Raw genomic sequence first — 22951 nt, forward strand, 5'->3', positions numbered from 1 at the left:
ACCCGTCTCACCCCTCAATCTCCCAACTGAAGCACCCGCCTCGCCCCTCAAGCGCCCAACTGAAGTGCCCGCCTCGCCCCTCAAGCTCCAAACTGAAGTGTCCGCCTTGCCCATCAAGCCCCCAACTGAAGCGCCCACCACGCCGCTCAAGCGCCCACTTCGCCACTCAAGTGCCCAACTTATGCGCCCTCCTCGCCCCTCAAGCGCCCCACTGAATCACCCACCTTGCCCCTCAAGTGCCCGTCATGCCCCGTAAGGGCCCTCCTCGCCCCTCAAGCGCCCAACTTAAGCGACCACCTCACCTCTCAGGGGCTGGCCTTGCACCTCAAGCACCTACCTCACACCTCAAGCGCCCAACTGAAGTGCTCGCCACACTCCTCAAGGGTCCGCCTCACCCCTCAAGGGTCTGCACCGCTCCTCAAGCAGCCACCTCACCCCTCAAGCACACAACTGAAGTGCCCGTCTCGCCCCACAAGCTCCAAATTTCAGCGCCCGCCTCGCCCCTCAAGCACCTGCCTCAACCCTCAAGAGCCTGCCTCGGCTCTCAAGCGTCCAACTGAACCGCACGCCTCGCCCTTCAAACGGCCACCTTGCCTATCAAACGCCCGCCTCCAGCTCCCACCTCAACCCTCAAGCGCCCGCCTCGCCTCTCAAGAGCCCAACTGAAGGGCCCGCCTTGCACCTCAAGCACCCGCCTCGCCACTTAAGCACCCAACTGAAGCCCTCGCTTCGCCCCTTAAGCACCCTACTGAAGCACTTGCCTCGCCCCTCAAGCACCCAAATGATTCACCTGCCTTGCCCCTCAAGCGCCCACCTGATGCGCACGCCTCGCACCTTAAGCGCCCTTCTTGACTCTCCAGCACCCACCTGAAGCGCCCGCCTCACCCTTCAAGCGCCCAATTGAAGCACCCGTCCCACCCCTCAAGCGACTGCCTCACCCCTCAAGGCCCAGCTGAAGGGCCCGCATGTTCATTTTCTCATCAACCAGCACCCCCAAGTCCTTCTCCGCAGGGCCGCTCTGAATCTCTTCTTTGCCCAGTCTGTAGCTGTGCCTGGGATTGCTCCGACCCAGGTATAGGACCTTGCACATGTCCTGGTTGAACTTCATAAGGTTGGCATCAGCCCACCTCGCAAGCGTGTCAAGGTCCCTCTGGATGGCATCCCTTCCCTCCAGCGTATCAACCGGACCACACAGCTTGGTGTCATCAGCAAACTTGCTGACGGCGCACTCAATCCCACTGTCCATGTCAGCGATGAGGACGTTAAACAAGACCAGTCCTAACACCAATCCCTGAGGGACACCACTCATTACTGGTCTCCAGAATGACATTGAGCCATTGATCACAACTCTTTGTGTGCAGCCATCCAGCCAGTTCTTTATCCACCGAGTGGTCCATCCATCAAATTGATATCTCTCCAATTTAGAGAGAAGGACATCGTGCGGGACAGTGTCAAAAGCTTTGCACAAGTCCAGGTAGGTGACATCAACTGCTTTACCCTTGTCCATCAGTTCTGTAGCCCCATCATAGAATACCACCTAATTGGTCAGGCAGGATTTCCCCTTAGTGAAGCCATGCTGGCTGTCACCAAGCACCTTGTTGTTTTTCATGTGCCTTAGCATGCCTTCCAGGAGAATGTGCTCCAAGATTTTACCAGGCACAGAGGTGAGACTGACTGGTCTGTAATTCCCCGGGTCTTCCATTTTCCCCTTCTTGAAAATGGGGGTTATATTTCCCTTTTTCCAGTCGTTGGGAACTTCACCTGACTGCCATGATTTTTCAAATATGATGGCCAGTGGCTTAGCATCTTCATTCGCCAGCTCCTTCAGGACCCGCGGATGGATTCCATCACGTCCCATGGACTTGTGTGCATTCAGATTTTGAAGATAGTCTTGAACCAGATCCTCTCCCACAGTGGGCCCAAGGTCTTCATTCTCACAGTCCCTGCATCTACCTTCTAGGAACTGGGTGGTGCAGTCAGAGCCTTTGCCAGTGAAGACCGAGGGAAAGAAGTCATTCAGAACCTCAGCCTTCTCCAAATCCAGGGTAGCCAGTTCTCACGAAAGCTTCCTCAGGGGGCCTATTTTGTCCCTAGTATGGTTTTTTGTTTGCTACGTACTTGTAGAATCCCTTCCTGTTATCCTTAACATCCCCGGCTAGGTTTAATTCTAAATGGGCCTTAGCCTTCCTAACCTGGTCCCTAGCTTCCTGGACAACATCCCTGTACTCTACCCAGGCCGCCTGTCCTTGCTTCCATTTCTTATAAGCCTCTTTTTTCCTTTGAATTTTCCTCAGCAGCTCCTTATCCATCCAAGGAGGTCTCCTGGCCCTTCTGCCGCACTTCCCTCTAGTTGGGATGCAGCACTCCTGAGCTTGTAGCAGGTGATCCTTGAATATCAACCAACAGTCTTGGGCCCCTCTGCCCTCCAGGGCTATATCCCATGGAACCTTACTAAGCAGGCTCCTGAAGAGGCCAAAGTCTGCTCTTTTGAAGTCCAGGGCAGTGAGCTTGCTACACGCTCTTCTCACTGTCCTGGGGTTCTCAAATTCCACCATAAATTCTGCCGTGCAGTGCCATCGTTCCAACAGATGTCAGGGTGGTTGAAGTCCTCCATGAGAACAAGGGCCTGCGAGCGTGAGGCTTTTCCTATCTGTCTGTAGAGTGCTTCATCCACGGGTTCTCCTTGATCAGGGGGCCTGTAAGAGATTCCAACAGTAATGTCTCCCAAGGCTGTTTTCCCTTTAACACTGACCCACAAACTCTCTGTAAACTGATCACCTGCCCCCAGACAGAGTTCCATACTCTCCAGCCTATCCCTAACATAAAGGGCAACTCCTCCTCCCCTCCTGCCGGGCCTGTCTTTTCTAAAGAGCCTGTAACCTTCCATTCCAACACTCCAGTCATAGGCGCCATCCCACCATGTTTCTGTTATGCCTGTTATCTCATACCCCCGTAGATGTGCACACATCTCCAATTCCTCTTGTTTGTTCCCCATGCTAGGGGCGTTTGTATAGAGGCATCTGAGACGAGCTCCAATTGAAGACGGCTCGTTGGCTGGAGCAGCTGGAATATATCTACATTGTTCCGAGCTTTTATTATAGGTGTTGGCAACTGACTGGGTGTGTTGGGATGGAATGATGCCCCCATCCCCCAACACATAGTTTAAAGCCTCCTTGACCAGTCTGGCAAGCCTCCTACCAAAACTGTTCTTCCCCTTCTTTACCAGAGCAGCTCCACCAGCCCCCAATAGACCTAGCCTACTAACTTCAGTCCTATGTTCAAGACACCCAAACCCCTGACTATAACACCACCCTTTTAACCATTTATTAACCTGTCCAATCCTCCTAGCTTTTTCTTGGTCCTCCCCTGTCCCCTGGAGAATTGACGAAAAGACTATCTGAGCACCGGTGCCCCTAACAACCTCTCCCAGGGCTCTGTAGTCTTTCTTTATGGTCCCCAGTCTACTACTACCTATATCCCTAGCACCCACATAGATCACCAGGAGCGGGTAATAGTCCGTGGAACTTACTAGAGTAGGCAGCCTCTCTGTAACATCCCTGATCCGTGCCCCTGGTAGGCAGCACACCTCCCTCGAGATGGGGTCAGGCCGACAGATGAGTGCTTCTGTCCCTTTCAAAGTAGAGTCCCCTATTAATATGACTCGCCGCTTTTTCTTTGTAGCGCCAGTAGAGATCTTTACCCGTGCATAATCCGGCTGTTTGTGGTGCAAGTGCATTTCCTCGTTAGTCTCCTGCAGGACAGCAAAGCGGTTCTGCGTGGGGACAACAGGTTTAGGGGGAAGCCCCTTGCCTTTAATTGTCCTTTTCCTCCTTCTTTTGTTATTTTTCTTTGTCACTAATTCCCTACTTCCCGGGTTGGTGGCCTCCTTCTTTCCTTCATGAGCTGGAGGGGAAGCTTGAGGCCCCTGCACAGTATGGGGCTGGAGCAAGCAGCTCTGCTTCCTCTCAGCTACCCTGACATCTTGAAGCCTGCTAATAGCATTCCGCAGCTCAGCCACCTGCTGCAGGAGGACCTCAACCAGGGAGCACTGAGTGCAGCCCTGCCCATCGTGCACCTTTCCCTCACAAGACCAGTTCAGGCACCGTCTACACTCTGAGCTCTGCACTGCAGCCTCCCCTGTCATCTGCTTTGTCTGGGTGCCTATGCTGGCCACCGCCGGGGAAGCCAGAGCAGAGCTCCCAGAACGGGCCCTGGCCTTACGACGGGTGCTCACCATCCCGCTTGCTCGCCCGTGCGAACTGCCGTGCTAACTGCCTCGTCCCTCTCCGTTTGTCTGCTCTGTTCGCCGCGCTCCTGGTTGCTCGTGCTCCCTGGGGCAGGTTTTTAACCACTCAGGGTTGGTGCTGCTGCTCCTGGCTCCGCCCCCTGTGAGTCAGCGGCTCACGTCCGCGGAGCTGCCGGCTCTTGGGCAGGTCTTGTCGAGGACTTGAAGCTCCCTCGGTAGCTCTGGCTGGTCTGAGTTGAGGCTCCTGGACGCTCATCTCTCTCCTGCTCCGGTGTTAAAGGCGTCCTCTCTCGAGCTACTCACCTCAGCAATTGACCGGCAACAGTTGGTGATGCCCGGTTTGAATCTCCCGCCGCTGCTCCTGGCTCCGCCCCCTGTGAGTCAGCGGCTCGCGTCCGCGGAGCTGCCGGCTTCTGGGCAGGTCCTGTCGAGGACTTGAAGCTCCATCGGTAGCTCTGGCTGCTCTGAGTTGAGGCTCCTGGACGCTGATCTCTCCCCCCTCTGGTGTTAAAGGCGTCCTCTCTCGAGCTACTCACCTCAGCAAGTTCAGGGTACAAAGGATCTGAGGCCAGCTGTACCCCAACTGAGAGGTACTGGCAGCCTATGAAGGGGTATGAGCTGCTTCAGAAGTGATTGGCACTGAAGCACAGCTCCTCCTGGCACCCCAGTTTCCCGTACTGGGATGGGTGTTCAAAGGCAGGGTTTCCTCTACACATCATGCAGCTGATGCTACGTGGAGTAAATGGGCTGCGCTAATTACACAATGAGCTCGAATAGAAAATCTCAGTGATCCAGGCATTCTAGAAGTCATCATGGACTGGCCAGAGGGCAAAGATTTTGGAATGTCACCAGAGGAGGAGGTGATGCGTATTGAAGAGGCCCCACCATATAATAAACTGTCAGAAAATGAAAAGCAGTGTGCCTTGTTTACTGATGGGTCCTGCCGTATTGTGGGAAAGCATTGGAGTTGGAAGGCAGCCGTATGGAGTCCTCGATGACATATTGCAGAAACTGCTGAAGGAGAGGGCGAATCGAGTCAGTTTGCCGAGGTGAAAGCCATCCAGATGGCCCTGGATGTTGCTGAACGAGAAAAGTGGCCACTTCTTTATCTCTACACTGACTCATGGATGGTGGCAATTGTTCTGTGTGGGTGGTTGCAGCAATGGAAGCAAAGCAACTGGCAACGCAGAGGTAAACCCATCTGGGCTGCTGCACTGTGGCAAGATATCGCTGCCTGTGTGCCGAAACTGGTGGTGAAGGTACGCCATGTAGATGCCCATGTACACAACAGTCGGGCCACTGAGGAACACCAGAACAACCAACAAGTGGATAAAGCTGCTAAGATTGAAGTGGCTCAGATGGACTTAGACTGGCAACATAAAGGTGAATTATTTTTGGCCCGGTGGGCCCATGACACTTCAGGCCATCAGGGCAGAGATGCAACATATAGATGGGCCTGTTACCGAGGGATGGACTTTAAGAATGGAAACTATTGCCCAGGTTATTCATGAGTGTGAAACATGTGCTGCAATTAAACAAGCCAAATGGTTAAAGCCTCTTTGGTATGGAGGACTATGGCTGAAGTACAAATATGGGGAGGCCTGGCAGATTGACTATATCACACTCCCACCAAACCGCCAAGGTAAGCGCCATGTGCTTACTATGGTGGAAGCAACCACCGGATGGCTGGAAACATATGCTGTGCCCCATGCCACCGCCCCAAAAGCTATCCTGGGCCTTGAGAAACAAATTTTGTGGCGACAAAGCACCCCAGAGAGATTTGAGTCAGATAATGGGACTCGTTTCCGTAATATCCTTATAGACACTTGGGCCAAAGAGCATGGCATTGAGTGGGTATATCATATCCCCTACCATGCATAAGCCTCTGGGAAGACTGAACACTACAATGGGCTGTTAAGAACCACACTAAGAGCAATGGGTGGGGGAACTTTCAAGCATTGGGATACACACTTACCAAAGGACACCTGGTTGGTCAACACCAGACGATCTGCCAACCGAGCTGGCCCAGCCCAGTCAGAACTTTTATATTTTGTAGAAGGGGAGAAAGTTCCTGTGATGCACATGAAGAATTTGCTGCGGAAGACAGTTTGTGTTATTCCTGCTTCAGGTAAAGGCAAACCCACTCGTGGGATTGCTTTTGCTCAGGGACCTGGGTATACTTGGTGGGTAATGTGGGAAGATGGGGAAGTCCGATGTATACTTCATGGAGATTTGATTTTAGGTGAAAACAGCCAATGAACTTTAGTTGTATGCTGTTGCCTGCTGTGTAATACTTTTATAGCCCATCAACTATATGTCTTCAAGTCATCAGCAATTGGCCCTGACTTCCTTCCAACCGTCATCCCAACAGAGAATGAATTTTGATAGAACCAGACAAGTTCTGCAGTGAAGTAACAATCAGCATCAGCAGGCAACGATCCAACACTGCACACAGCCTTTCCTGCCCTGGATGACTGTTACAAGGGATGGAACCTGACATCATGGACCGAATGGACTTGACAGCATTATAGGGATTGTTCCATGCACTAAGAAATGATTTCTTTGTCTGTGTGTGTATGTGAATGTGTGTGTGTATATATATATATGTAAGAGAGATGGTATATTGTAAATGTGTGATCTGAGCATGATGTTAATGGCATGGAATTAAGGGGTGGATACTGTCCTGGGTTTACCAGTAGCTGTTTTTCTCCTTCGTAATAACTGGTGCAAGCTCTGTGTTTTGACTTCCAGCCTGGGAATAGAGCTGATAACACGCATTGTTTTTAATTGTTGCTAAGTAGTGTTTATTCTGGCCAAGGACTTTGTGAGTCTCATGCTCTGCTGGGGACGAGGGGAGGCCGGGAGGAAGCGGAGACAGGACACCTGACTTAAGCTAGCCAAAGAGGTATTCCATACCATAGCATGTCATGCCCAGGATGTAAGGGAGAGTTACCCGGAAGAGCTGGGGGACTGCAGGGTTGGTTGAGGTATCGGTCAGTGCTCGGCTGGGGGGAGTGTGGGCAGTTATTGGTCGGCTAGTTTTGAGGTGTTGCGTTCTTTTCTCTTGTTATTTTTTTTATCATTATTATTATTGGTGGTAGCAGTAGTGGTTTATGTTATATCTTAGTTACTGAAATGTTTTTATTTCAACCTGTGGGAGTTGCATTCTTTTTGATTCTCTTCTCTGTCCCTCTGGGTGTAGGGGGAGGGCAAGAAGGGGGGGAGGGAGTGAACGAGCTGTGTGATTTATGGCTGACTTTGTTTAAACCATGACAGGAGGCGCCCTCCTCAACCCTCAAGGGCCCTCCTCGCCCCTCAAGGGCGCACTGAAACGCAAACCTCGCCCCTCAAAGACCCGCCTCGTCCCTCAAGAGTCTGCCTCGCCATGCAAGCGCCCACCTGAAGCACCCACCACGCCACTTCAAGTGCTCAACTGAAGCGCCCACCACAGACCTCAAATGCCCACCTCGCCCCTCAAATGCACAACTGTATTGCTCGCCTCATCACTCAAGCACTCAGCTGAAGACCCCGCCTTGCCCCTCAGGCATGCGCCTCGCCTATCAAGCGCCTGACTCGCCCCTCAAGCGCCCCCCTGATATGCCCGCCTCGCCCCTTAAGGGCACTCCTTGCCCCTCAGGCGCCCAACCGAAGCGCCCGCACGGCTCCTCAGGCGCCCAACCGAAGCACCCGCACGGCCCCTCAGGCGCCCAACTCAAGCGCCCACATCGCCCCTCAGGCATGCGCCTCGCCCCTCAGGCGCCTGCCTCACCCCTCAAGGGCCCGCCTCACCCCTGAAGCGCCCACTGAAACACAAACCTCGCCCCCCAAAGGTCTATTTGCAGAACAAAAGGAGGGCAATAAACCCTGCTGCTGCTGACCTCACTTATTTCATGGAGAGAGAATTTCAGTCTCCAGATCTTTCAGCACCTTAAAGCTACAATGAACAGTCGCAATTCCAAACTAACTGCAAGTTTAGATAAGAGGAAATAAACAGGGAATTCCTTGGCTAGTTTCTAAACCACCCCCACCCCCACGTCTTTACTCCCTCCAGTACGGAGCACCGGGCGCTGTGAAGCTTCCCGCGCCGGGCGACCAGGAGATGTCCCTCTGCGTCCGCCTAAGGGAGGGACGGACGGACGGACGGACGGGCGGGCTCGGTCACCTCCCAAATAACTCCAGTGGGCTCGGATCATACCTGCTGCCGCCGCTGCCGGGACCCGGACCCGGACCCTGCCCCACCGCCATGCTGCTCCCGGGCACTGCGCATGAGACCCCAAAAGGCCGCGCAAAAGGACCGGAACCGGCGAAGAAACACCAGGCTGCGGTCACGAGCACCTCGCGCACCCCCCCACACCCCCCACGTGGAGCTGCGGCGGCCATTGCTCACCGGAAGCTAGCAGCCACCACGTGACACCGGCCACCTACGGGGACAGCAGCGAACACAAAGGGAGCACCACGGTTCATGCACGGAGCCCAGACTGCAGTACCGAACTCTGGACACATGATGGCAGCAGCGAGAGGCATTGGGCTCCACACCGCCCCACCCCAGCCCATCATGCGATCCTTACGTGATCACTATGGGGTCTGTATGAGTCTCTAGCGATTGCTGTGCATCTCTGCCACAGCTCCTTGATTAAGGCTACTTTCACCACGTTGACAACTGCTTCATAAGAAATATCTGAAAAAACAATTGCAAAACTATCACTGAGTTGCTAAAGGACAACTCAGTTAATAGCCACGCACCTTTTTATCTCTAAGGACTATTGATGAGCCCAGAACTTGTAACCTCCATCCGAAGAAAATGCACAAGCTGTACCTCTAATCATAGCACACATAGATTTGCACTATAGATACTCCACCTGGCCCAACTACAGACCATGAGAAGAGCAACTCCAAGGCAAACACACACACACGCCCACACACAAAGAACAATACAGACTCTGACACTGAAAAGAGAGAAAAATCTACAGAGGTAGAATACCTCCCAGATGGAACGCTACGTGTGCCCAGATCACCTGCACAGCCGCAAGAGTGACACAATGGGGATCCTCAGGAGCCTGAGAGCAAAGCCCGACACTACCACGCATTTCCCAAAACAACCACAAAAACTGACATGATGGACATGCAAAAAGCCCAAATTCAAGACCTACAAACATGAAAATGAACAGACAATGTCCTCACCAATGAAAAGGGATGCCAAGAGAACCGAGATACGAAAGCAGCCTGGAGACACTCAGACACTGGCTCAGACACTAACTCTAGATATACTATCACACCCACTCCCAAGCAGACTCTCTGGCCCTGACTCATTAATTACAAGCTTACTCCCAGAGCTCTTCTGTCCATTCACACAGACCATCAAGAGTAGAGAGCTACAGTGTGATTGTAAAAATCCACCACATAGGTTCCAGAGTTCAAGAACTCCTGGTAAGAGAAAACCAGAGACAGACAACTCTCAACTAGTTTATTAACATAGGAAACTATAGAGACAGTGAAGGATAATTCTCATGGTTGCTTATCTTACCAACCCCAAGGACCCTGTGAAGACCATCAGCAAACCAGCTCCGAGAACCATCATGGCAGTGCGAGGTGGCAGGCTCAACCTTAGCGGGCATCCCCAGGCAGGCAACATTCACCTGGGTGGGATGAGCTTCTGCCTCTCTCACATAGCATGAGGCTCAGGCTTTCATACTCACAAAAATGCATGCTCACTGCAACGCAGGGGGCCAGCCCACACGGCAAGAAGTGGCCAACAGTGTCTAGGAAGGTCTCCAAGGATCGGGACTTTTTAAGGGAGTCCTAAAGCAGTACTTTCTGGGGAGGAACCAAAGCAGAACTCTCTGTGAGGAGCCAGAGAGAACAAACAGTACTTTCCCACCTTTGTGTGTTTCACCACGGATCATTACCTATTGTCCCTGACACAACATCCCAGACATCAACTCCACCAATGTCACCTTTTCATCCTGGCATTTAACTCTGAGTCACTACCTTCACTACCACTGACCATTCTTTTCCTAGGCACCTCCAATTGTGTCCACAACATTGAACTGAATTGATTGCCCATGCATCCTGCCCCATCCCAAAGAAAAGTACAACCCTTGCCCCTACAGTCAGGGCACAGTGAAACGTTTTGCATGGACTCCCACTATGGGTATTCCACCCGCCCCCAAATACAGACCACGGGCTGAGGAGCTCCAAGGAAAACACACACCCACACAGAACACTACAGACTCTGTGACACCAAAAAGAGAAAACTCCCCAGTGGAAGACTACCTCCCAGATGGAGCACTACATCTGCCCAGATAACCTGAAGACCTGCAAGAGCAAGGAAACGGGGCTCCTAAGGCACAAAGTCTGACATGACCAAGTGATTCCTATGCTGACCGCCAAAACTGACACGACTGACGCACAACAAGCCCGACTTCAAGACCTACAAGCATGAAGATGCAGGGACAAAGTCCTATCCAATGAACAGGGATGACAAGAGAACTGAGCTTCGAAGGCAATTTGGAGCAAAGCCCCAAAAGACTACTGACTCTGAGACAAAAGCCCTATCGTGCTTTACACACATAAAGCCGGAAAAGGAATTCCCGACCGGCACTTAAAGAGACTGACACAAACAGCCAGGATCCAAATGATGGAGCCCAAGAAGAGGACTAAGCGCCTTCAGCTGAAGGAGAGATGAAAACATGGAGACCTGAGCAAGTGCTGATACAAAACAGGGACACTCGCACTCCATAACACTGTCAAGCTGGAGCTGCCCTGCCAAAGGTAAGATCCTGCTGCAAAATACCCCACTGCCTTCCCCTCGGCCCCGTGCTACATTTCAAACCCCTTGCTGCCATCCTGACCTTGTCTGCCACCCTCGGGTCCCAAACAGAAGTCTCTCTACTTAGTTTTCATTGTGGCATGGGTCTTGAGCCAGGCTCGATGCTCAGAACTCCCACAAAGTCCTGGGATATTGCCACAGTTGCCAAGTTCCTCTTCATCATCTGCAACAACTAACAAATGGGAACACACTGTGCTGGTCATCACTACCCCCACCCCAGACAGCAACGCCTGCCTGTTCCTGATTCGGAGAAAACTCCAGGAACAAACTTGCCAACAAAGTTTTCAAACTGACAAGCAGGTATTCTTTATTGCGGTGCCGGGAGACACGGGGGATAGCTCCTCCTAACGTGTGTCTCCCTGTTGCTCCACAAGCTGTCCTTATATAGTCCCTGGGCATACATACATTACGTCATTTTCCAGAAAGTTCCCTGCATGCGTACAGAATTGTGGTGGTGGTCTCTGAGGGTCGTTTACTTCTTCCAACAATCTTCATCGCTTCTGGCAGCCTTTGGAGCACGCGCAGTAGATGCTCATACCAGTTTAATTGGTTCGTTAGCACAGGAGACATAATAATCCTCCTATCCTCCTACTCATCAGTTAGTTTAACTGTAGCCCATCCTGGACACCTGCTATTCCCAGATACTCCTTATCCCTGTGTCCTGTTCTTCTAGACTGTTTTTCTTAAAACTCTGTCAACTATAACAATTTATCTTGTACAAGAATGCTCAGTGTGTTCTCTAGCTGCACTCTATTTTTTTTCTATGTATCATGCACTTTAGTAATTTTCCATCGCTACTGTTACAAAGCCATCAAACTTAACATTACTTAAAACTGATTCTAAAGGTTTATATATTCCATTTTGTGATTTTCTGTCCTCCTTGTTTCAAATCCCCCCTTTTTCTGTCCTTTTGCAAATTCTTTTGCAACATTTTATATATTACCATTACCATTCCATAACAGCCCTCTGTCTCCTCCAATGATCCTCAACATTGTGCTCACATGCTCCAAATTGATTGAGGGGTCTGATGCTGGGCTTTCTCCTGCCCTCCAAAACCTAGGAGTACAATGGAGACAAATTACCATGGTGCTTGCAAAAAGTGACCAACCCACAACCCCTATTGTTACCTCCCTGCCTCACGTCACACACTCATCTGACTCCAGATGTAAAAGGTAGGACCTGCAATACCAAACACAAATACTGAACCCCTTTGCCATGATATTCTCAACTCTGAGCAGCCACCCATGCACACAACCCAATTATGTACTCACAGCCCTCCTCGATTTACGTCTTCACCTCCCCTGAGTTGGCTGCAGCACCTGAAAAACAAGTAAGTAGAAACACAGAGATAGAGTTCAAAGCTGCAACCATGCCTCTGCAAGTCCCATCTCCCTCTCCCGTCACTTTACTGCTCATCCACTGGCCTTCGCAGATCTGCGGTTCTCTTCTTCAAGCCCATGCACTGTCTACAGAACACAACAAGAAGAAATGTTTCTAATTTCATGAAAATTACAAGACAATCAGTTGCTGATTAAGTCTGCTAAACATAGCTCACCTTGCTCAAGTCAGCTCTGGGTCAGAGATCTCAGCTCCTTGTTGTGCACCACCTAATTAAAAATATACAAGTCATAAGCCAGCCAGGAGAATAAAGCATAGCTTCCTTCTGACACAAGTTCACCCCCTTGGTACCTTCAACTCTGCTCAACCCTCCTACATCAGCCTCTGACACATGGCTAACCATCTCGCCATCTGCAAGAACAACCTGGCATTATTTACCGCAATACCAAGCAAATGTTTATTCTGCTTCTAACTCTCAGGCCAGACTCACACTGACACTTAGGTTGACATGCATACACAGACTGACATTCACACACTCTGAACACAGACCCTCACACCCTCTGGCTCAGACACTAACTCTAGATATACTATCACACCCACTCCCAAGCAGACTCTCTGGCCCTGACTCATTAATTACAAGCTTACTCCCAGAGCTCTTCTGTCCAGTCACACAGATCATCAAGAGCAGAGAACTACGCTGTGATTATAAAATCCCACTACACATGTTCCAAAGTTCAAGGGTTCCAGGTGAGGGATAACAAGAGACAAATAGAGAACTCTTAACTAGTTTATTAATAAAGGAAATGATAGAGACAGTAAAGGAGACAGTGAAGGATAATTCTCATGGTTGCTTATCTTACCAACCCCAAGGACCCTGTGAAGACCATCAGCAAACCAGCTCTGAGAATCATCATGGCAGTGCGAGGTGGCAGGCTCAACCTTAGCGGGCATCGCCAGGCAGGCAACATTCACCTGGGTGGGATGAGCTTCTGCCTCCGTCACATAGTATGAGGCTCAGGCTTTTAAACTCACAAAAATGCACACTCATTCTGACGCAGGGGGCCAGCCTATGTCAGAAGAAGTAGTCAGCAATATGTAGAAAGGTCTTCAAGGGTCAGGACTTTTCAAGGGAGTTCTAAAGCAGGACTCTCTGGGTAAGAACCGAAGCTGGACTTTTGGGGGAGCAGCCAAAGCAGGGCACTGCAGGAAGGAGCCAAAGAGAACAAACAGTACTTTCCCACCCTTGTGTGTTTCACCATGGACCATCACCTATTGTCCCTGACATAACACCCCAGACTTAAGCCCCAGAAATGGCACCTTTTCATCCGGGCATTTAACTCTGAGGCACTACCTTCACTATAGCTGACCATTCCCCTTCCAGGCATCTCCAAGTGTGTTCTCAGGCATTCTGGCTCAGATACTACATTGGAACACTACATTTCAAACCCCTTCCTGCCATTCTGACATTGTCCCTCAACCCCCCGCCTCGTAAAGGAGTCCCTGTACTTAGCGTGCATAGTGCCATGCATCTCGAGGCAGCCTCACTGCTCATAACTCCCGCAGCAGATGCCAGCGATGTTGCGGCTATTGCCAAGCTCCTCTTGATTATCTGCCAGAAACAAACAAATAAATGGGAACACGCTGCGCTGGCCATCATCTCCACCACCCCAACTATCAATGCCAGCCTCTTCTGTAACTCTGCCTTCTTAACATTATGCTCGCCTACTCCAAATCTATTGCAGAATACGATGCTGGGCTTCTCCTGCACTCCAGGACCTAGGAGTACAATAGGGAGAAATGACCATGGTGCTTGCAAAAAGTGACTGACCCCCACAACCACTATTGTTAACTTCCTGCCTCACCTCAAACACTCATCTGACTCCAGAGGTAGAAGGCAGGACGTGCAATAACAAACACAAGTACTGAACCGTTTGCCATATGTCCTGGGTTCAGCGATAGCAGTTGTTTTTTCTCCTTCTTAGTGGCTGGTGCAATGCTGTGTTTTTGATTTTTTGCCTGGGAACAGTGCTGATAACACCAATGTTTTAAGTTGCTGCTCAAATGTTTGGTCTGGCCAAGGACTTTCTGAGCCTCATGCTCTGCCAGGGAGGAGGGGAGGCCGGGAGGAAGCAGAAACAGGACACCTGACCCAAACTAGCCAAAGAGGTATTCCATACCACAGTACGTCATGCCCAGGATGTAACTGGGAGTTACCCGGAATGGCTAGGGACTGCAGGGTTGGACGAGGTATGGGTCGGTGCTCGGTTGGGGGGAGTGGGGCGAGTTATTGGTCGGCTGGTGTTGAGGTGTTGAATTCTTTCCTCTTGTTATTTCCTTTATCATTATTATTATTGGTGTTATACCTTATTTACTAAACTGTTCTTATCTCAACCCGTGGGAGTTGCATTCTTTTCAATTCTCCTCTCCGTCCCTCCAGGAGCAGGGGGAGGGCAAGAAGTGGGGGGAGTGAGAGAACGAGCTTTGTGGTTGGGTTTAAACCACGACAGTTCTTTTTGGCGCCCAACGTGGGGCACGAAGGGTTGAGATAACGACAGAGATGATCGGATTAATAGTCGTCACAATGCTGATTTATTGGCTCTCAAAGCTGTTCCTCTTGATCTCACAGTTTCAGAATGCTGTACATTACTTAGAGCCGGTATTTGCTGTGTTAGTGTTTATCAAGTGTGGGGCTTGGGCTAAGGTTCTTGTTTCACTGTACTTTATGGCAAAGACTTGTAATACAGGCGTGCTCTGGCAGCAGAGTGGGACGGACATGGCCATGGACTTGTACCTGGCCGTCCCACTGCTCTTCACCGTCCTGGCCCTTGTCCTTGCCTCCGTCTTCGTGAGGCCGCAGGGAGCCGAGTGGGAGCGGCTCCGGGAACCGTGGCGGCCAAAGCAGCCCGGGAAAGCGGCCCAGGGACCAGGCGGCAGTGGGAGCGGGGCTGGAGGCCGGGAGGAAGGTGGCCCCTGAGCCCCGCAGAGGAGCCAAGCCCCGCGATGGCCGAGAGCATCCCACAGAAGCCACCCGCCGAGCCCCAGGAGGATGCAGGAGTCCACGCAGCATTTCCCAGCAAGGCAGAGGAGGAAGATATGCACTCAGGAAAAGAGAAGCTGGTGGTGGGAGAGGTGGCAAGCACAGCAGCTACACCAGCCCCAGGGACAAGTACAGCAGCATCATTTGAGAGTTCTTAAGGTTTTGAATGGCCTTTGGGTACCCTTGGGACCTGCCTGCTGATTGTGATGGGGATCAGCATGTTGGCACACACACCCCGAGTGTGTTCAACCCACGGCCATTTTGTATGATCTCAAAAGTTAAGCAGAGTCGGGTTTGGGTCTTGTCTAGAGTTAGACAATGATATAGGAGGAGCAGGAGATTTTCCCCAAGGCTGGACAGTCATGAGTGGCATGGTGTGTGGGACAGCATGAGCGAGTGTCTGGTCCCAGTTGGTCCACTGGGCCCCTCCAGTGCTTTGGAAGCATCGGAGATGAAAGGCAGTTCTATGGAGTCCTCAGCAACAAGCTGCAGAGACTGCTGAAGGGAAGGGTGAATTATTTCAAGCCTGGTGGGCCCATGGCACTTCAGGCCATCAAGGCAGAAATGAAACACAGATATGGACTCATGATCAAGGGGTGGACTTAGCAATGGACACTATTGCCCAGGTTATTCACGAGTGTGAACACTGCACACAGCCTCTCCTGCTCTGAGAGACTGTTACAAGAAATGGAGACTGCCATCATGGACCAGACAGACTCAGCAGCTTTATAGAGACTGGTCCATGCACTAAGAGTGCACTGAGATAAGAATGATGGTATATTGAAAATGTGGGATCTGAGCATGACGTGAATGGTATGGATTAAGGGGTGGATACTGTCCTGGGTTCAGCGGTAGCAGTTGTTTTTTCTCCTTCTTAGTAGCTGGTGTAATGCTGTGGTTTTGATTTTTTGCCTGGGAACAGTGCTGATAACACCAATATTTTTAGTTGCTGCTCAAATGTTTGGTCTGGCCAAGGACTTTCTGAGCCTCATGCTCTGCCAGGGAGGAGGGGAAGCTAGGAGGAAGCAGAGACAGAACACCTGACCCAAACTAGCCAAAGATGTATTCCATATCACAGTACATCATGCCCAGGATGTAATGGGGAGTTACCCGGAAGGGCTAGGGATGAGGTATGGGTCGGTGCTCAGCTGGGGGGAGTGGGGTGACTTATCGGTCAGCTGGTGTAGAGGTGTTGTATTCTTTCCTCTTGTTATTTCCTTTATCATTATTATTATTGGTGGCAGCAGTAGTGATTTGTGTTATACCTTAGTTACTAAACTGTTCTTATCTCAACCTGTGGGAGTTACATTCTTTCCGATTCTCCTCTCCATCCCTCCAGGAGCAGGGGGAGGGCAAGAAGGGGGGGAGTGAGAGAGCAAGCTGTGTGGTTGGGTTTAAACCATGACACCATGTTATTCTCAACTCTTAATCACCACTCACACAGACAACCTTTCCATCTTCTCACAGCCCTCCTCATTTGGCAGCTTCACCTAAGTGTGGCACCTAAAACCAAAATGGTATCAGACACACAGAGAGAGAAAAATAGAAGCTGCAGCCAACCCTGAAATAAGTTGCTACTTTGGTGTTCCAAGCATGGCTCACCTTGGCCGAGTCATCTGAATGTTACTTTTCAGCTAGAGTTTGAGGGCGAGTTTGAGCCAGGGAGTCTTAGCCAGGTAGTCTGAACCAGGAATTCTGTGTTAGAATCAACGTGAAATTTGTGTGGATGCATGAGCTGCTCAGTGTCAGATTGAGCTTAAGTAAGTGTGAGAAGTCAGCACCAGAGAGTGCCTGAGCCAGTCTGTGTGAGAGAGAGCCTGCATGGTCTACAAGTCTTGAATGTGAGTCTAAGCCACAGAAAGAAAGCCAGAAAATTAAAGCTATGGAGCAGCCAATGAAACAGAGCCAGATAAAATAAGACCCAGCTATAGACTGTCGGGGTGCTTTTATCCCAGCTGGTGGTTTGGCCCACCCCTGACCCAGGGCACTAAGGGAAAGCTTGTGGGTAACACCCTCACTCCATAACACAATTAAGCTGTAGCTGCCCTACCCATGTAAGCTAATGCTGCAAAGTAGCTCCCTGCCTTTCCCTCAGCCTCATGCTACATTTCAAACCCCTTCCTACCATCCTAACCTTGTCCCGCACCCTCCAGTCCCAAGCAGCAGTCCCTCTCCTTAGCTTCCATAGTTCCATGGGTCTCAAGCTGGCCTTGATGGTCAGAACACCCACATTAGAGTCCTGGGATCTTGCCACAGCTGCCAAGTTTCTCTTTATCACCTGCAATAAGCAAACAGGAACATACTGTGCTGACCATCATCATCACCACCCCCACCCCACCCACCAATGCTGGCCTATTCTGTAACAGTCCTCTTCCTCCTTCAAAGCTCCTCAACATTATGCTCACCTGTTCCAATCCCATAGTAGAGTCCAACACTGAGCCTTTCCTTTTCTCCAAGTCCTACAAGTACAACAGAGACAAATGACCACAGTGCTTGCAAAAACTGACTGACCCTACAATCCTTCTCCTTACCTCCCTGACTCACCTCAAGCATTCATCCAACTCTAAAGATAGAGGACAGGCCCTACAACACCAAAAACAAATACTGAACCCCTTTGCCATATTCTTCTCAACAATTAAGACCCCCAACACACACAAACTCCTTATCTTCTCACAGCCCTTTTCAATTTGCAGCTTTACCTCTCTCGAGTTACCTGCGACACCTAGAAAAGAAATGGAAACATGCACACAGTGACAAAGAAATAGAAGCTGCACCTTTTCCTCAGCAAGTTCTATTTCCCTCTCCTGGGACTTTAATACTCATCCATTAGCCTTCAAAGGTTTTCTATCCCTTTATTCTAACGTGTACACCCCCTGGAAAACACTAAAAAGAAGGAATAATTGTGGTTTTATGAAAATGACAAGACCCTGAAATAAGTTGCTACTTGGGCGTTCTAAGCATAGCTCACCTTAGCTAAAACACCTGAATGTCTTCTTTTAGTCAAAATATGAGAATTAGTCTGAACCAAGAAGTCTGTATTAGTCTCAGTGTGAGATTCATGTGGATGTGTAAGCCAGTCAATGCCAGACTGAGCCAGTCTGTGTGAAAGTAAGCCTTCATGAGTCTGAGCCTCAGAATCTGCACCAGAAAACCCCTATGTGGTCTGAAACCAAATATAATTCTAAGACTAACTTCATAAAAAAGAAACTGTGTAGTCTGGGAATTATGAATGCAAAAATAAGCCAGAAAAAAAACCAAAATATTAAATACCAGAAAAGACCCAAGAAAGCAAACCCAGACAAAAAAGACAAAGCTGTACCTTGTCAGACTGTTTTTATACCAGCTGGTGGTTTGCCCCGCCCCTGAGCCAGGGCATTGAAGGAGGGGTTGCAGGTAGGGCCTTGTTGTGGTTGAACTCCATAAGGTTGGCATCAGCCCACCTTACAAGTGTATCAAGGTCCCTCTGGATGGCATCCCTTCCCTCCAGCATATCAACCAGACCACACAGCTTGGTGTCATCGGCAAACTTGCTGAGGGCGCACGCAATCCCACTGTCCATGTCAGCCATGAAGATGTTAAACAAGACCGGTCCCAACACCGATCCCTGAGGGACACCACTCGTTACTGGTCTCCAGCAGAACATCGAGCCATTGACCACAACTCTTTGTGTGCAGCCATCCAGCCAGTTCTTTATCTACCAAGTAGTCCATCTATCAAATTGATATTTTTCCAATTTAGAGAGAAGGATGTCATGTGGGACAGTGTCAAAAGCTTTGCACAAGTCCAGGTAGATGAAATCAACTGCTTTACCCTTATCCATCAATTCTGTAGCCCCATCATAGAAGGCCACCAAATTGGTCAGGCAGGATTTCCCCTTAGTGAAGCCATGCTGGCTGTCACCAAGCACCTTGTTGTTTTTCATGTGCCTTAGCATGCCTTCCAGGAGAATGTGCTCCAAGATTTTACCAGGCACAGAGGTGAGACTGACTGGTCTGTAATTCCCCGGGTCTTCCATTTTCCCCTTCTTGAAAATGGGGGTTATATTTCCCTTTTTCCAGTCGTCGGGAACTTCACCTGACTGCCATGATTTTTCAAATATGATGGCCAGTGGCTTAGCATCTTCATTCGCCAGCTCCTTCAGGACCCGCGGATGGATTCCATCACGTCCCATGGACTTGTGTGCATTCAGATTTTGAAGATGGTCTTGAACCAGATCCTCTCCCACAGTGGGCCCAAGGTCTTCATTCTCACAGTCCCTGCATCTACCTTCTAGGAACTGGGTGGTGCAGTCAGAGCCTTTGCCAGTGAAGACCGAGGCAAAGAAGTCATTCAGAACCTCAGCCTTCTCCAAATCCAGGGTAGCCAGTTCTCCCGAAAGCTTCCTCAGGGGGCCTATTTTGTCCCTAGTATGGTTTTTTGTTTGCTACGTACTTGTAGAATCCCTTCCTGTTATCCTTAACATCCCCGGCTAGGTTTAATTCTAAATGGGCCTTAGCCTTCCTAACCTGGTCCCTAGCTTCCTGGACAACATCCCTGTACTCTACCCAGGCCGCCTGTCCTTGCTTCCATTTCTTATAAGCCTCTTTTTTCCTTTGAATTTTCCTCAGCAGCTCCTTATCCATCCAAGGAGGTCTCCTGGCCCTTCTGCCGCACTTCCCTCTAGTTGGGATGCAGCACTCCTGAGCTTGTAGCAGGTGATCCTTGAATATCAACCAACAGTCTTGGGCCCCTCTGCCCTCCAGGGCTATATCCCATGGAACCTTACTAAGCAGGCTCCTGAAGAGGCCAAAGTCTGCTCTTTTGAAGTCCAGGGCAGTGAGCTTGCTACACGCTCTTCTCACTGTCCTGGGGTTCTCAAATTCCACCATAAATTCTGCCGTGCAGTGCCATCGTTCCAACAGATGTCAGGGTGGTTGAAGTCCTCCATGAGAACAAGGGCCTGCGAGCGTGAGGCTTTTCCTATCTGTCTGTAGAGTGCTTCATCCACGGGTTCTCCTTGATCAGGGGGCCTGTAAGAGATTCCAACAGTAATGTCTCCCAAGGCTGTTTTCCCTTTAACACTGACCCACAAACTCTCTGTAAACTGATCACCTGCCCCCAGACAGAGTTCCATACTCTCCAGCCTATCCCTAACATAAAGGGCAACTCCTCCTCCCCTCCTGCCGGGCCTGTCTTTTCTAAAGAGCCTGTAACCTTCCATTCCAACACTCCAGTCATAGGCGCCATCCCACCATGTTTCTGTTATGCCTGTTATCTCATACCCCCGTAGATGTGCACACATCTCCAATTCCTCTTGTTTGTTCCCCATGCTAGGGGCGTTTGTATAGAGGCATCTGAGACGAGCTCCAATTGAAGACGGCTCGTTGGCTGGAGCAGCTGGAATATATCTACATTGTTCCGAGCTTTTATTATAGGTGTTGGCAACTGACTGGGTGTGTTGGGATGGAATGATGCCCCCATCCCCCAACACATAGTTTAAAGCCTCCTTGACCAGTCTGGCAAGCCTCCTACCAAAACTGTTCTTCCCCTTCTTTACCAGAGCAGCTCCACCAGCCCCCAATAGACCTAGCCTACTAACTTCAGTCCTATGTTCAAGACACCCAAACCCCTGACTATAACACCACCCTTTTAACCATTTATTAACCTGTCCAATCCTCCTAGTTTTTTCTTGGTCCTCCCCTGTCCCCTGGAGAATTGACGAAAAGACTATCTGAGCACCGGTGCCCCTAACAACCTCTCCCAGGGCTCTGTAGTCTTTCTTTATGGTCCCCAGTCTACTACTACCTATATCCCTAGCACCCACATAGATCACCAGGAGCGGGTAATAGTCCGTGGAACTTACTAGAGTAGGCAGCCTCTCTGTAACATCCCTGATCCGTGCCCCTGGTAGGCAGCACACCTCCCTCGAGATGGGGTCAGGCCGACAGATGAGTGCTTCTGTCCCTTTCAAAGTAGAGTCCCCTATTAATATGACTCGCCGCTTTTTCTTTGTAGCGCCAGTAGAGATCTTTACCCGTGCATAATCCGGCTGTTTGTGGTGCAAGTGCATTTCCTCGTTAGTCTCCTGCAGGACAGCAAAGCGGTTCTGCGTGGGGACAACAGGTTTAGGGGGAAGCCCCTTGCCTTTAATTGTCCTTTTCCTCCTTCTTTTGTTATTTTTCTTTGTCACTAATTCCCTACTTCCCGGGTTGGTGGCCTCCTTCTTTCCTTCATGAGCTGGAGGGGAAGCTTGAGGCCCCTGCACAGTATGGGGCTGGAGCAAGCAGCTCTGCTTCCTCTCAGCTACCCTGACATCTTGAAGCCTGCTAATAGCATTCCGCAGCTCAGCCACCTGCTGCAGGAGGACCTCAACCAGGGAGCACTGAGTGCAGCCCTGCCCATCGTGCACCTTTCCCTCACAAGACCAGTTCAGGCACCGTCTACACTCTGAGCTCTGCACTGCAGCCTCTCCTGTCATCTGCTTTGTCTGGGTGCCTATGCTGGCCACCGCCGGGGAAGCCAGAGCAGAGCTCCCAGAACGGGCCCTGGCCTTACGACGGGTGCTCACCATCCCGCTTGCTCGCCCGTGCGAACTGCCGTGCTAACTGCCTCGTCCCTCTCCGTTTGTCTGCTCTGTTCGCCGCGCTCCTGGTTGCTCGTGCTCCCTGGGGCAGGTTTTTAACCACTCAGGGTTGGTGCTGCTGCTCCTGGCTCCGCCCCCTGTGAGTCAGCGGCTCACGTCCGCGGAGCTGCCGGCTCTTGGGCAGGTCTTGTCGAGGACTTGAAGCTCCCTCGGTAGCTCTGGCTGGTCTGAGTTGAGGCTCCTGGACGCTCATCTCTCTCCTGCTCCGGTGTTAAAGGCGTCCTCTCTCGAGCTACTCACCTCAGCAATTGACCGGCAACAGTTGGTGATGCCCGGTTTGAATCTCCCGCCGCTGCTCCTGGCTCCGCCCCCTGTGAGTCAGCGACTCGCGTCCGCGGAGCTGCCGGCTTCTGGGCAGGTCCTGTCGAGGACTTGAAGCTCCATCGGTAGCTCTGGCTGCTCTGAGTTGAGGCTCCTGGACGCTGATCTCTCCCCCCTCTGGTGTTAAAGGCGTCCTCTCTCGAGCTACTCACCTCAGCAAGTTCAGGGTACAAAGGATCTGAGGCCAGCTGTACCCCAACTGAGAGGTACTGGCAGCCTATGAAGGGGTATGAGCTGCTTCAGAAGTGATTGGCACTGAAGCACAGCTCCTCCTGGCACCCCAGTTTCCCGTACTGGGATGGGTGTTCAAAGGCAGGGTTTCCTCTACACATCATGCAGCTGATGCTACGTGGAGTAAATGGGCTGCGCTAATTACACAATGAGCTCGAATAGAAAATCTCAGTGATCCAGGCATTCTAGAAGTCATCATGGACTGGCCAGAGGGCAAAGATTTTGGAATGTCACCAGAGGAGGAGGTGATGCGTATTGAAGAGGCCCCACCATATAATAAACTGTCAGAAAATGAAAAGCAGTGTGCCTTGTTTACTGATGGGTCCT

The 22951-nt window shown here is 50.8% G+C and overlaps 1 long non-coding RNA gene across 1 annotated transcript; it reads right to left on the bottom strand.

Moving 5' to 3' along the window:
- Nucleotides 1–17608: 17608 nt before the first annotated feature.
- LOC136004507 (uncharacterized) lies at nucleotides 17609–18086 on the bottom strand. The gene is made up of 3 exons (XR_010608504.1): nucleotides 17995–18086; nucleotides 17856–17909; nucleotides 17609–17728 (listed from the first exon to the last, which is right to left on the bottom strand). It is a non-coding gene; the product is annotated as an uncharacterized LOC136004507 (long non-coding RNA).
- Between the last annotated feature and the right edge of the window lie 4865 nt (nucleotides 18087–22951).

This window comes from Lathamus discolor, chromosome W (assembly GCF_037157495.1).
Source record: "Lathamus discolor isolate bLatDis1 chromosome W, bLatDis1.hap1, whole genome shotgun sequence".
Taxonomy (NCBI): domain Eukaryota; kingdom Metazoa; phylum Chordata; class Aves; order Psittaciformes; family Psittacidae; genus Lathamus; species Lathamus discolor.